This window comes from Triticum dicoccoides, unplaced genomic scaffold (assembly GCF_002162155.2).
Source record: "Triticum dicoccoides isolate Atlit2015 ecotype Zavitan unplaced genomic scaffold, WEW_v2.0 scaffold2170, whole genome shotgun sequence".
Classification (NCBI taxonomy): Eukaryota; Viridiplantae; Streptophyta; class Magnoliopsida; order Poales; family Poaceae; genus Triticum; species Triticum dicoccoides.
Genome location: NW_021240512.1, coordinates 33,403 through 40,250, shown reverse-complemented (window position 1 = coordinate 40,250; position 6,848 = coordinate 33,403). Strand labels below are relative to the sequence as shown.

Here is a 6,848-nt window from a genome sequence, read left to right as displayed (position 1 = left end):
TTTTCATTTTTTGAACAGAAAATACTTTGATAATTTTAGTTGCATAAATTTTATATAATTTTAGTTTAAAAAATACTAGAGGTTTATAAAAGCTTTTTAGTTGATTCCTTTTGATATTAGAGTTTTATAAAAGCATTTACTGTTTTTTTAGCTATAAGACCTTGAAATTGAAAAGCATTTCAAATGAACTCTGAAAAGGTTGGAAGTTGGCATGGTATCATCATTTCATCCACATAGCATGTGCAAGAAAGTTGAGAGGGTTACGGCAAAAACTGGATGCACTTCATGTACAAAACGGACAATCTCTTTCGAAGTATCATGATTTCATACGGAAACTTGTCTGTTACAACGGGCATTTCAAATGAACTACGAAAAGGTTGAAAGTTGGCATGGTATCATCATAATAGTTGTGGAGAAAGTCTTCACTTTTTCTTCGCTTGTGTCCTTTCCTTATTGCGCCGTAACCATGGATAATCTTCATCATTTATCAGGATGCTTGGGTCAGCCTTCACTTTGAAGGGAGGAATTTCATGAAACTTTTCATAATCTTCGGACATGTCTGTCTTGCCCTCCACTCCCACGATGTCCCTTTTTCCTGAAAGAACTATGTGGCGCTTTGGCTCATCGTATGATGTATTCGCTTCCTTATTTTTTTTTCTTTTCTCGGTTTGGTAGACATGTCCTTCATATAGATAACATGTGCCACATCATTAGCTAGGACGAATGGTTCGTCAGTGTACCCAAGATTGCTCAGATCCACTGTTGTCATTCCAAACTGTGGGTCTACCTGTACCCCGCCTCCTGACAGATTGACCCAATTTCATTTAAACAAAGGGACCTTAAAATCTACTCCGAAGTCAAGTTCCCATATGTCCACTATGTAACCATAATATGTGTCCTTTCCCCTCTCGGTGGTTGCATCAAAGCGGACACCGTTGTTTTGGTTGGTGCTCTTTTGATCTTGGGCGATCATGTAAAATGTATTCCCATTTATCTCGTATCCTTTCCAAATCATTACAGTCGAAGATGGTCCCCTAGACAACGAGTACAACTCCTCACAAATAGTGTTTTCACCTCTGAGACGTGTTTCCAACCAACTACTGGAAGTCTTGATGTGTTCACATGTAATCCGGTCATCGCACTGCTTCGGGTGTTTGGAGCGCAGACTGTTCTTGTGTTCATCGACATAAGGGGTCACCAAGGTAGAGTTCTGTAGAACTATGTTGTGTGCTTGAGACCAAGAATATCCGTCCCTGCATATTATTGTCTCCCCTCCAAGCGTGCCTTTTCTAGTCAGTCTCCCCTCATACCGCAATTTAGGGAGACCTATCTTCTTAAGGCCAGGAATGAAGTCAACACAAAACCCAATGACATCCTCTGTTTGATGGCCCATGGAGATGCTTCCTTCTGGCCTAGCGCAGTTACGGACATATTTCTTTAAGACTACCATGAACCTCTCAAAGGGGTACATATTGTGTAGAAATACGGGGCCCAGAATGACAATATCATCAACTAGATGAACTAGGACGTGCGTCATGATATTGAAGAAGGATGGTGGGAACACCAGCTCGAAACTGACAAGACATTGCACCACAGCACTCCTTGGCCTTGGTATGATTTCTGGATCGATCACCTTCTGAGAGATTGCATTGAGGAATGCACATAGCTTCACAATGGCTAATCGGACGTTTTCCGGTAGAAGCCCCCTCAATGCAACCGGAAGCAATTGCGTCATAATCACGTGACAGTCATGACTTTAAGTTCTGAAACTTTTTCTCTGCCATATTTATTATTCCCTTTATATTCGACGAGAAGCCAGTCGGGACCTTCATACTAAGCAGTCATTCAAAGAAGATTTCCTTCTCTTCTTTGGTAAGAGCGTAGCTGGCAGGACCTTCATACCGCTTTGGAGGCATGCCGTCTTTTTCGTGTAAATGTTGCAGGTCCTCCCGTGCCTGAGCTGTATCTTTTGTCTTCCCATACACCCAAGAAGCCTAGCAGGTTCACGCAAAGGTTCTTCGTCACGTGCATCACGTCGATCGAAGAGCAGACCTCTAGGTCTTTCCAGTAGGGTAGGTCCCAAAATATAGATTTCTTCTTCCACATGGGTGCGTGTCCCTCAGCGTCACTCGGAACAGCTAGTCCGTCGGGACCCTTTCCAAAGATTACGTGTAAATCATTGACCATAGCAAGTACATAATCACCGGTACGCATGGCGGGCTTCTTCCGGTGATCTGCCTCGCCTTTGAAATACTTGCCTTTCTTTCGACATTGATGGTTGGTCGGAAGAAATCGACGATGGCCTAGATACACATTCTTCCTGCAGCTTCCCAGGTATATACTTTCGGTGTCAGCTAAACAGTGCGTGCATGCGTAGTATCCCTTGTTTGTCTGTCCTGAAAGGTTACTGAGAGCGGGCGAACCATTGATGGTTACAAACAGCAATGCGTGTAGGTTAAATTCCTCATGTCTGTGCTCATCCCACACACGTGCACCGTTTCCATTCCACAGCTGTAAAAGTTCTTCAACTAATGGCCTTAGGTATACATCAATGTCGTTGTCGGGTTGCTTAGGGCCTTGGATGAGAATTGGCATCAAAATGAACTTCCGCTTCATGCACATCCAAGGAGGAAGGTTATACATACATAGAGTCACGGGCCAGGTGCTGTGATTGCTGCTCTGCTCCTCGAAAGGATTAATGCCATCCGCGCTTAAACCAAACCATACGTTCCTTGGGTCATGTGCAAACTCAGCCCAGTACTCTCTCTCGATTTTTCTCCATTGTGACCTGTCAGCGGATGCTCTCAACTTACCGTCTTTCTTACGGTCCTCACTATGCCATCGCGTCAACTTGGCATGTTGTTTGTTTCTGAACAATCATTTCAACCGTAGTATTATAGGAGCATACCACATCATCTTCGCAGGAACTCTCTTCCCGCGGGGCTCGTCGTCAACATCACCAGGGTCATCTCGTCTGATCTTATACCGCAATGCACTGCATACCGGGCATGCGTTCAAATCCTCGTACGCACCGCGGTAGAGGATGCAGTCATTAGGGCATGCATGTATCTTCTGCACCTCCAAAACACTGCGGCGCGTGCGAGATCACAGACGACAAGGAAAAAAGAAGGAGCGGCGAACAAGATCGATCGGCAATGGCACCTAATCCGGCCGTGCTACCGGGTGACGTCCTCACGGAGATCCTCGGCCGCCTCGCGCCGCACAGCCTAGCCACGTCCCGGCTGTTCTGCAGTGCGTGGCGCGACACCATCGACGCCCGCCTGCGCGCCCACCTGCTCCCGTGCTTCATGCGCGGAATCTTCATCAACTTCACCCGGCTTAGATTCTCGGAGTTCTTCTCACGTCCCACGACAGGCCCGGCGATCTGCGGAGGGCTTGACTTCTTGCCCTGCACGGGCGTCAGTGTCATGGACCACTGCAACGGGCTATTGCTTTGCCGCGGTCTGAGGCACGAGCACGACCATGCACTGCCGCGCGATTATGTCGTCAACCCGGCCACACGTCGGTGGGCGCGTCTGCCCCAACACCCTCGGCCGCACATGTCGGGTTCCGACGAGAGCGCGTACCTCGCGTTCGAGCCAGGCATGTCACCGCACTATGAGGTCGTTCTGATCCCGCTCGTGTTGTCCGCCGGCGTGTCGAACGATGACACATTGCTTGGATCGGAGTGGCCCCCCCGCGTCATACGTCATTGATGTGTTCTCATCAGTTACTCGGTGGTGGGACAAGACGACCTTTGTTCGGGAAGGGGAGACCGCAGGGATCATTGACTACATGGATTCGGATTGGTCGTATAATCAATATCATTATCATGCGGTCTACTGGCCAAGCAATCTCTATATCCATTGCCAGCATGGCTATCTCATGAGGTACTACTACTTGCTCCTCGGTCATTATTCCTGTTTAGCATAAGTCAAATATTGTGGGATTTGCAAATCAAAGTCAAATATTGTGATGTTCCCTCCACACCAATTCTTCTGAGTTTACCATAAGGCCACAGCGTAATGCTAAGAATTCTTAGGAATTAGTTCAATGTATGGAAAGAGTCATAAGAATCTAGTACCGCCATTCCGGCCCATTAAATGAATGTCATACATGGGCATAATAACATAGGAAAAATCCCATGGTAATTATCTAAGAAATACTTCTAAAATATATGCTGCTATGATTCTTACCTGGTGTTATTAATCTGTCTTATCTGATTGTTCATGTTTGCAGAATGTGTTTGTCAGATCACACATACAGAGTAATTACACTACCAGTCAGTAAATATTTACCGAGAGGATATCCCGACCACCATCTTGGTAAATCACAGAGAGGGGTGTATTGTGCAATATCAAATAACCGGAGTCCGGTCCTTCAGCTTTGGCATCTCAATGAATCGTGTAGTCGAATAGAATGGGTGCTAAATCATGATACCACTCTTAATACCTTTGAACATGAGGACTATGCCCAACTAGGTAGGCAATGGATCATACAGGATGTTAACTACCGTAAGTGGTTCTTTGAGCAGAATGGAATTTACAAAGAGCCGGTGGAAGAGAAATACGACTGGAATTCTGACGAGGATAGCATTCTTCACATTGAATATGATGTTGAAGAGGGATACGAGGATAACGGTCTTGACTTCGAAGATGACGCTATCGAGGATAACACTCTTGAAGAGGGATATTATGGAAATTATTATTTCCTTGGGTTTCATCCTTATAAAGAGATTGTCTTCTTAATTTCATCAGGGAGAAAACCTAGAGGACTGGCCTATGATTGGAACAGCTCAAAATTTCAGGACTTGGGCAATGTGTGTTCAGCATATTACGACCCCATCTGTGGACTACCATGCCAAGAGACATATGCAGCTTTCCCGTATACACCTTGCTGGATAGGCGAGTTTCCGGGAAACGAAATAGAATAGCTATATCAAGATCGGGAACTATCTAGGACAAAGATGGAATTGGAAGAGGAATCCAACATTACATGCATGGACTTGTACGATATGCGCAAGTTCAGTGGACGCGTCAAGAGGATCAAGGACTCCACAACCAAGATTCGTCGCAGACGCCGCCAGTAGGAATCCACATTCACCGACATGAAGGCCAAGGCAATCAAGTTCTTCCTTGGCAATGCCACCAAGAAGCTCGAGTGTGGGAGTTAAATGTTGAAGGCAGGGCACAACAATTTTCTACGGCTGGCTGCTCCTACAAAGAAAAACTGGGCTGCAGATCTCGTGCAAAAAAACTAGGATGGCCTCACCATGAGAAATGCAGCTTCCGCAACCAAGTGCTAGATATGAAACATCGAGAGGTTGCTTATGCAAAAAGCTCTGACGAAACGAAGAAATTAGGCTCGCTAGCTGCTATATAATTCTTTAAATCCCCTTGTAAGCAAACCGTGAGATCAAAGCAATAAGAAACAAACGCACAACCGTCGCGATATAAGGTTTGGATTGACCCTTGTATCGTGTACATGTGCGTGAGTGCTTTGTGTGTTTCCAGCCAGCCATAGCTAGCTAGGCTGCTGGATCGATCCAATTAGTAGCTCTTGTAATAGCATATTGTCCGGGGGGAAAATCAGTCGTTGCTATTTCATCACCCATTCGTCTCGCCCGAAAGTACAGGCAGATCACAGCGTCAATTGTTGGGCCTGTGTCAACAGATAGTACTATGTACAGACTTCGAAAGAGTGTACAAACTGATCATATTTAGCCTTGTCAATCAAAAAAAAACATTGCAAAATAGTTCAGTTAAAAAGGTTAGTTCATTCAGTTAAGCAAGTCTGGCCACCCAACATGGAGCCACAACGGGTGGGTCTGCTTTGCTATTTAAAGCAAATCATCAATGGAAAATGACGCAGCTGAACTATTTGCATCTGTATATTGATTTTAGAAAATGTTGAAGGTTCAATTTAATTTCTATCAAATGATAAACATACAAAAGAGCTATTTGTGTAACCTGACATCCAATGCTGTACAAAAGATTTTCAAATATTTCCTGATTCTTTTTCTTGGAATACATGAATTTTCTATCACTTGGGTGTATTTCAGCTTGCTGCGTACACAAACAGATTGGCAAAACTGGATTCAGACATAAGATCGACCCAATCAATTTGAGATCTTGTGTGACTAGTAAGGTATCAGTAGGTTGTTGGTTTCTCAAACTCTCTAATACATTTTTTGCTACTACCTATAGTGCAAATGTAGCACGCTGCTCTTATTTGCTGGCGCCCTTGCTGCTGACAATCCAAAAGCTTTCTCATATCCTCTTTTTCCTTCACATGGCATTCCCCATTCAAGGAAACAGAGGATATGGTTTTTATTATCATGTATCAACCAAATGTTATGTGTACAAAAATCAAAATAATCAAAGTGCAGCAAGATAGTTTTTTCTAATCAAAAGCTACAACAAGTACAGCTTATATGCCTTCATATTGCAGACCGAAACAAAAATCTGTTCATACCCACTGTCATCTTGGACTAGCCACTTGTAGTTTGAGACAAATTCTGCTATCTAGGTTTAAATCTACATGAAAAAAGTTTTAGGGAGTTAAATTTAAGTCTTCAGCAAAGAACCACATGTTTTAACTCCTGAAATACAAGCAGTTAGTTTGGGGAGGCATACAAGGGGCTAAATTATAATGCTTCGCCTAGAGATGCCCTTAGCCTATTGCATCATGAGAACTTCTTCGGTTTCCGTCTATTTTAGCACTTTGTCCACACTGATTTTTATTAGTTTAATGGGTGTAAACTTCTGAAATTAGTCCTTGCCATGCTGCTTTCTGGTTACTACAGGTGGTATTCAATATTTAGAATTCAGATGACCTGATAAATGGAT

At 44.1% G+C, this 6,848-nt stretch overlaps 1 pseudogene; it reads left to right on the top strand.

Annotated features, from left to right (window-relative positions):
• Positions 1-3,155: 3,155 nt before the first annotated feature.
• Positions 3,156-4,933, top strand: LOC119345218 (annotated as a pseudogene).
• The last annotated feature ends 1,915 nt before the right edge of the window (positions 4,934-6,848 follow it).